Here is an 8,910-nt window from a genome sequence, read left to right as displayed (position 1 = left end):
GCTGATGCTCTCATGCATGTTTCAGTGTTGCTTGCGTCGAATCGAGCATGGAAGTAATTTAGCTTGTCTGCTAGGCTTGTGTCACTGGGAAGCTCACGGCTGTGCTTCCCTTTGTTCTATACTGTTCTGAATACAGTAAAGTGTCTCATCAAAACGAAATTCAAGGGATGTTGTCTATTCTCATGTTTATTCGTGATTGACAATAGCCAATGCCCAGGCTTAAGCAATAGACTTTCCTTCTTATTCTTTTTGAAAGTGGCAACATTAGGACAACACCTTCTTAGGATAGAGTATTTGGGAAATAAGCCACTGTTTGTCTTTAAGCTTTGACGATTGGCCTAATATGAGGATAGGTTATTTGAAACGTCGCATTCCATTTCTCTATTGATATAGTTTGTTCTCTTTCTTTATTAGTCCGCCTTAAGTTTTTTAGACCATTCAAACAGCCTTTTGAGATGGAACTGCTTTACATTCATGCATAAAACGATGGAAGCATAGCAATAGCCTAAGGAAAATACAGTCCATTCGTCTGTCCATCAGGGTGGACCTCTCGGTAACAGCCAAGTAGGGCCAAGGATGACAAAACAATCAAATCTAGCTTTCATTTGAACACTGATATTGACCAAAATGTTGTAAAACAATTCTCTCCTCTCATCTCTGATCGACTGTCTGCTCCGTGTTGCTGTGTCTGTCAGGCTGAGTGTGGTGCATTCAATCGGATCATTTTCTGTCACTTCCTCTGATGAAGGTCAGGAAGCGCAGGTGTTGGTCTCCCTCTCTGAATTATACCTTAGTGTTCCTTGGAAATCCAACTTGGAAAATAGTTTGTCAGGTTGTTTTGGCTAGCTAGCTAGCTTAGTTCAGCATTTGGGTGTGTTATGTAAACACGCCCAAATGTGCAGAGCATACCCCAGGCTTACCCACACAATATGTTTAGGTAATACGCATGTGCAAAATATGAAATCGTCTCAGTGTAACAAATGTCAGCTAGGCAAAACAGCAAGGCCGATGCTGACCCTGTCCTTTGACTGGAGTCAGGAAACAATTGGAATGGATTTGAATGGATGGAACGCAAGGCTATATGTATATATATATATGAATAGACTTTGAATGGATGGAAAGGAAGGCTATATGTATAAATATATATATGAATAGACTTTGAATGGATGGAAAGGAAGGCTATATGTATATATATATATAAATATATATTTATTTTATTTATTTCACCTTTATTTAACCAGGTAGGCTAGTTGAGATCAAGTTCTCATTTACAATTGCGACCTGGCCAAGATAAAGCAAAGCAGTTCGACAGATACAACGACACAGAGTTACACATGGAGTAAAACAAACATACAGTATAAACAAGTCTATATACGATGTGAGCAAATGAGGTGAGAAGGGAGGTAAAGGCAAAAAAAAGGCCATGGTGACAAAGTAAATACAATATAGCAAGTAAAACACTGGAATGGTAGATTTGCAATGGAAGAATGTGCAAAGTAGAAATAAAAATAATGGGGTGCAAAGGAGCAAAATAAATAAATTAATTAAAATACAGTAGGGAAAGAGGTAGTTGTTTGGGCTAAATTATAGGTGGGCTATGTACAGGTGCAGTAATCTGTGAGCTGCTCTGATAGTTGGTGCTTAAAGCTAGTGAGGGAGATAAGTTTTTCCAGTTTCAGAGATTTTTGTAGTTCGTTCCAGTCATTGGCAGCAGAGAACTGGAAGGAGAGGTGGCCAAAGAAAGAATTGGTTTTGGGGGTGACTAGAGAGATATACCTGCTGGAGCGTGTGCTACAGGTGGGAGATGCTATGGTGACCAGCGAGCTGAGATAAGGGGGGGCTTTACCTAGCAGGGTCTTGTAGATGACATGGAGCCAGTGGGTTTGGCAACGAGTATGAAGCGAGGGCCAGCCAACGAGAGCGTACAGGTCGCAATGGTGGGTAGTATATGGGGCTTTGGTGACAAAACGGATTGCACTGTGATAGACTGCATCCAATTTGTTGAGTAGGGTATTGGAGGCTATTTTGTAAATGACATCGCCAAAGTCGAGGATTGGTAGGATGGTCAGTTTTACAAGGGTATGTTTGGCAGCATGAGTGAAGGATGCTTTGTTGCGAAATAGGAAGCCAATTCTAGATTTAACTTTGGATTGGAGATGTTTGATATGGGTCTGGAAGGAGAGTTTACAGTCTAGCCAGACACCTAAGTATTTGTAGTTGTCCACGTATTCTAAGTCAGAGCCGTCCAGAGTAGTGATGTTGGACAGACGGGTAGGTGCAGGTAGAGATCGGTTGAAGAGCATGCATTTAGTTTTACTTGTATTTAAGAGCAATTGGAGGCCACGGAAGGAGAGTTGTATGGCTGTCACGGTTTTCCTTAGGTGAAAGAGAGTCGGACTATTGAGATTCATGTTTAATAAAACAACGTAAACACGAATCAATACAAAAACAATAAACGTAACACGGAAACCGAAACAGCCTAATACTGGTGCAAAGTAGCACAGCGACAGAACAAGGACACTAAGGACAGGAACAATCACCCACCAAACCCAACACCAAACAGGCTACCTAAATATGGTTCCCCAATCAGAGACAATGGCGAACACCTGCCTCTGATTGAGAACCATATCAGGCCAAACATAGAACTAGACAAACTAGACATGTAACATAGAATGCCCACTCAGCTCACACCCTGACCAACCAAAACATAGAAATATACAAAGCAAAACATGGTCAGGGTGTGACAATGGCATTGAAGCTTGCCTGGAGGGTTGTTAACACAGAGTCCAAAGAAGGGCCAGAAGTATACAGAATGGTGTCGTCTGCGTAGAGGTGGATCAGGGACTCACCAGCAGCAAGAGCGACCTCATTGATGTATACAGAGAAGAGAGTCGGTTCAAGAATTGAACACTGTGGCACCCCCATAGAGACTGCCAGAGGTCCGGACAGCAGACCCTCCGATTTGACACACTGAACTCTATCAGAGAAGTAGTTGGTGAACCAGGCGAGGCAATCATTTGAGAAACCAAGGCTGTCGAGTCTGCCGATGAGGATGTGGTGATTGACAGAGTCGAAAGCCTTGGCCAGATCAATGAATACGGCTGCACAGTAATGTTTCTTATCGATGGCGGTTAAGATATCGTTTAGGACCTTGAGCGTGGCTGAGGTGCACCCATGACCAGCTCTGAAACCAGATTGCATAGCAGAGAAGGTATGGTGATATTCAAAATGGTCGGTAACCTGTTTGTTGACTTGGCTTTCGAAGACCTTAGAAAGGCATGGTAGGATAGATATAGGTCTGTAGCAGTTTGGGTCAAGAGTGTCCCCCCCTTTGAAGAGGGGGATGACCGCAGCTGCTTTCCAATCTTTGGGAATCTCAGACGACACGAAAGAGAGGTTGAACAGGCTATTAATAGGGGTGGCAACAATTTCGGCAGATAAATTTTAGAAAGAAAGGGTCCAGATTGTCTAGCCTGGCTGATTTGTAGGGGTCCAGATTTTGCAGCTCTTTCAGAACATCAGCTGAACGGATTTGGGAGAAGGAGAAATGGGGAAGGCTTGGGCGAGTTGCTGTGGGGGGTGCAGTGCTGTTGACCGGGGTAGGAGTAGCCAGGTGGAAAGCATGGCCAGCCGTAGAAAAATGCTTATTGAAATTCTCAATTATGGTGGATTTATCAGTGGTGACAGTGTTTCCTATCTTCAGTGCAGTGGGCAGCTGGGAGGAGGTGTTCTTATTCTCCATGGACTTTACAGTGTCCCAGAACTTTTTTGAGTTAGTGTTGCAGGAAGCAAATTTCTGCTTGAAAAAGCTAGCCTTGGCTTTTCTAACTGCCTGTGTATAATGGTTTCTAGCTTCCCTGAACAGCTGCATATCACGGGGGCTGTTCGATGCTAATGCAGAACGCCATAGGATGTTTTTGTGTTGGTTAAGGGCAGAACCAAGGGCTATATCTGTTCCTGGTTCTACATTTCTTGAATGGGGCATGTTTATTTAAGATGGTTAGGAAGGCATTTTTTTTAAATATCCCGGCATCCTCTACTGACGGGATGAGATCAATATCCTTCCAGGCTACCCCGGCCAGGTCGATTAGAAAGGCCTGCTCGCTGAAGTGTTTCAGGGAGCGTTTTACAGTGATGAGTGGAGGTCGTTTGACCGCTGACCCATTACGGATACAGGCAATGAGGCAGTGATCGCTGAGATCTTGGTTGAAGACAGCAGAGGTGTATGTAGAGGGCAAGTTGGTTAGGATGATATCTATGAGGGTGCCCGTGTTTAAGGTTTTGGGGAGGTACCTGGTAGGTTCATTGATAATTTGTGTGAGATTGAGGGCATCAAGTTTAGATTGTAGGATGGCCAGGGTGTTAAGCATGTTCCAGTTTAGGTCGCCTAGCAGCACGAGCTCTGAAGATAGATGGGGGGCAATCAGTTCACATATGGTGTCCAGAGCACAGCTGGGGGCAGAGGGTGGTCTATAGCAGGCGGCAACGGTGAGAGACTTGTTTTTAGAGAGGTGGATTTTTAAAAGTAGAAGTTCAAATTGTTTGGGTACAGACCTGGATAGTAGGACAGAACTCTGCAGGCTATCTTTGCAGTAGATCGCAACACCGCCCCCTTTGGCAGTTCTATCTTGTCTGAAAATGTTGTAGTTTGGAATTAAAATTTCTGAATTTTTGGTGGTCTTCCTAAGCCAGGATTCAAACACAGCTAGAACATCTGGGTTGGCAGAGTGTGCTAAAGCAGTGAATAGAACAAACTTAGGGAGGAGGCTTCTAATGTTAACATGCATGAAACCAAGGCTATTATGGTTACAGAAGTCGTCAAAAGAGAGCGCCTGGGGAATAGGAGTGGAGCTAGGCACTGCAGGGCCTGGATTCACCTCTACATCGCCAGAGGAACATAGGAGGAGTAGAATAAGGGTGCGGCTAAAAGCAATAAGAATTGGTCATCTAGAACGTCTAGAACGTATATGAATGGACTTTGAATGGATGGAAAGGAAGGCTATATGTATGTATATATATATATATATATATATATATATATATATATGAATAGACTTTGAATGGATGGAAAGGAAGGCTATATGTATAAATATATATATATGAATAGACTTTGAATGGATGAAAGGAAGGCTATATGTATATATATATATATATATATATATATATATATATATATATATATATATATATATATATATATATATATGAATAGACTTTGGCACATTTCCTGGCAGGTTTAGCAAATATTGAGCTTTTGAGCATTAAAAAAAACAACAGAATAATTGAAGAAGAAAAAAATTGGATTCAAAAAGAATGACAATCGTTTATATAATGTCATTTTTTTACTTGGCTTTTCATAACAGTTTGTTAGATTAACACAGGGTAAGCTCTGCCTATCCTTTCAACTCTGACTGCACGTCACTGGACGCTATGGTGAGCTTCAATTGGTCACTCATTTCGCGATATCGCAAAGGATTTGAATAAAACTCAGCTTTCCCCAACTTTAGCCCCCTGGCCCATGCTCGCACCAGTCCACGGACCCCTGCCTCCTCAGCTTCTCTCCCTTTCCTTCCGTTGGAAGTGAGTGGCTTCCTATAGTAAACGGCTACTGAGCAGGGGAACGCGACCATTGTGGTGTTGTCAGCGTATGAGTAAAGTGGGGTTGTTCCCCTTTCATATTCTGAGCACAGTAGAACATGGAGGAAGAGGGAACCAACCACGTTGAGGGGGCAGACAGAGAGGGAGACGTACACAATAACAGGCCAAGAGAGACAGGCAAAGCATATCAGCAGTTTGGCCTGGCATTTCAGTTTCTTTCAGCCTCAAAGGAAGACACTGGACGCCACACTTCCAAACTCAAGAAGCGCCTGCGGACGGATCAGATGAACATCGCGCAGCGCTACAAGTCTGGAACCTGAAATCCCCCTCTCTCGTCTGGTACTTTAGGGTCGGGGGTTGACACAGCACAAATGTCCAGCTGGAGAAAAGCCCTTTCAGAGGTTAACCAAGGGAGGAATGGTGGCAGAAGGGGGGTTAAAGCCCTTGCCTGCCAAGCTGCTAACATTTAATTTGAAATACCCCCGACTGACCTCAAAGAACGGATACTACAACCAGGGCATCACGATCAGTGACAGCTATCTGCGTCCAGTCAGTTCAATGTCTACTTTTCATTTACATTTGGTTGAGTTGTCAACTAATGTCAATTCTACTGGAAATCAACAACAAAAGATGTCACAGTGTTTTTGGATTTGGGTTCAGAAGTTAAGTGAAAAAATATCTGAAATTCTTTTTGCAAATCCAATCACTTTTCCCACGTTGATTCAGCATCATCACATTGAATGTGTTTGCTCAAAGGACGTGGAAACGTTGATTCAACCCGTTCTTGCCCAGTGGGGTGACAATCCCTTTAAAGCCTAAAATTGAGGTCAACACTTTGACAGTTACCTCAATATTCAGGGTCTATGGATACATTCGGTGACGGAGGGCTTTATTACAGTGAATACGACTCGCCATAAGATTACAGCGTTTTATTCTGCAATATCGAATAATGTGCCTTTAGCCCATGTCTTGTTTCCCCAATCCCTACCTAAATGCACGTGTACACTTATTCTACTGTCCATTATCAAATGACAGCATCTCATAATGAACAACATGAAACATTCACGTAAGTAGACATCTGGCTTGTCACGTATCTCGGCAACACAAAAAGAGGACTGGACTTCCAGCATGTCGCTCTAACGCATCGCGCAGAGGAGCTGTCAAAACACACTTCTGACATGATACCGTGACACGATGCAGGCACACCGAAAACCACCCGTTAATGCTAAAGTCACGATACACCGCTTCAACTTGTGACATTCATTAAGAAGAGTTGCATTGTTCAATGGTTATAATGGGCGCGCAGCAACGCTCACCATCTCAGCAAAAAAACAGTAGTAATCACATTAAATTGTTGTAAAAGGAGACACGTAAACCTTTTCAGAGGATCGCAGTATGAAACCAACATTATTGACAATATTGAATTGAAACGGAAGGGGTGGAGAAGGAAATACAATGAAAGAGCACGGCAGACATAGCCTACCTGTTAACCCATGGGGTCTGGGGTAGACGCGATGTAGATTCTTTGGAGTCCAATCTGGTGTGACTGCGCGAAAGAGAGAACGAAAGGGGGGTGTTCAGAAGAACACAGTATTCTATTCTTTCCTACCCTACGCCTTTGGTGTCTCTAAATGTTATTCCCCTGTTTTCTCCCCCTCTCTCCCAGTCTCCGCCAGCCTTTTCTCTCTCTCTGTCCCTCCCTTGCTTTTCCTTGTCTTGGTATCAGGAACCAGCCTCCCCCTCTGTGTCTGTATCTCTCCCTCTCTTTCCCTAGGGCGCTCTCTCACTGGCTCTGTGTCCCCGTATCTCCCTGTCTTTGGGCAGACTCAGGAAATGAGGCAACATGAACAACACACACACCGTTCTATCAGCGACCAACCCCCCAGGCACTCTCCCACATATCTGACAGCTCAAATAAATATTAGTGTCATTATTGCAATTGAGTAGCACGACGTGAAATCATGAAATCAAGAAAATAGTAGGCAATTTGTGGCGTGTGTTCAGTGTGTCATGAACAATAACAATAGTAATAATATTAATGTATTATTATTAATATTGCTATTATTATGCTAAACGGGCTTGTCATATGGACAGGACAACAATATAAATGAAATAGTGTGTGTAATGTGTGATATCATATCATTATAATGTGCAATAATATACATGAAATGCATTGCTCTGCCTATATCTACAGTATCTGTATCATATTCCAAGAGTTTCTTCAATAAATATATACTGCTCCAAAAAGAGTGTTTTATTTGAATTGAGACAACCTCATGGTAATACAGTTTATGCGGGAGTTTCCATATTTAATGGCTGAGTGAGTAGGCTATTACATGAAGAAGCATGTGCTTGTCTATACAGGGGTCTAAACATGAGTGATCGACAGTATGTGGGTGTTAGTGAGAACAGAAGACAAGCTCTGTCCACTCTGTGTGGTTTGAATGAAAGGCAAGGACCAAGCTACACCCTCTTGTGGTAAAACAGGAAAACCACCCAGCAGTCAGACAGATGGACCTGTTGGGCAACCCTTCAAAACAGAATTCACCAATTATATCATACTTACTCAGATTGAAGAAGACATTAGCTACATCCAAAAAATGCCATCTATGTCAATTGTAGATTATATGTTTGTTGTTTTTTTGTTGTTTTTTTACATCCACTGATATATTTTCATTGTCTATCACAATCAGATGTGAAGTCTTCTTTTTGGAGCCATTTCAGTGCCCTCACCCAAGCTTGTCTCGTTGCTAAATCTGACATTACAGCACAGACAGACAGAACATTTGTGAACTTTTCAGAATGTGGTCCAGAGTGTCTTGGGGATGTAGGGAGAGTCGCAGGACAGGACAGATGAGGTGTGTTATGCCAGGGAGAGCAATGGGGGGAAGCGGGTGAAGCCTGTGTTGTTTAGAGGAAGTGAGGAAGGGCAGGTGTGTCTGTGTTGTACGTGTGAAGAGGAAGTAAGGATAATGAGACTGTGTGTGTGTGTGTGTGTGTGTGTGTGTGTGTGTGTGTGTGTGTGTGTGTGTGTGTGTGTGTGTGTGTGTGTGTGTGTGTGTGTGGCACAGCAGGGGGTAAGAAGCACTCTTCATCGGGCTGGGAGCCGAGGGCCGGATCAGGGAGGTTGTTGGGCAATGTGGATTAAGTATGTATGTCACACAGTCTCTCTATCTATCTATCTATCTATCTATCTATCTATCTATCTATCTGTCTGTCTGTCTGTCTGTCTGTCTGTCTGTCTGTCTGTCTGTCTGTCTGTCTGTCTGTCTGTCTGTCTGTCTGTCTGTCTGTCTGTCTGTCTGTCTGTCT

At 43.1% G+C, this 8,910-nt stretch overlaps 1 protein-coding gene across 1 annotated transcript in view; it reads right to left on the bottom strand.

The window, feature by feature from the left end:
- LOC139376320 (zinc finger and BTB domain-containing protein 46-like) overlaps nucleotides 1-7,353 on the bottom strand; it is a 177,032-nt gene extending 169,679 nt beyond the window's left edge. The window contains exon 1 of the mRNA XM_071118713.1: nucleotides 7,082-7,353. The gene's annotated coding sequence lies outside the window, so the exon portion shown is untranslated. The remainder of the gene's footprint in view (nucleotides 1-7,081) is intronic.
- Between the last annotated feature and the right edge of the window lie 1,557 nt (nucleotides 7,354-8,910).

The sequence above is a fragment of the Oncorhynchus clarkii genome, chromosome 20 (assembly GCF_045791955.1).
Source record: "Oncorhynchus clarkii lewisi isolate Uvic-CL-2024 chromosome 20, UVic_Ocla_1.0, whole genome shotgun sequence".
Classification (NCBI taxonomy): Eukaryota; Metazoa; Chordata; class Actinopteri; order Salmoniformes; family Salmonidae; genus Oncorhynchus; species Oncorhynchus clarkii.
Note: the sequence above shows the minus strand (reverse complement) of the source record. Positions and strands in the feature narration are given on the sequence as shown.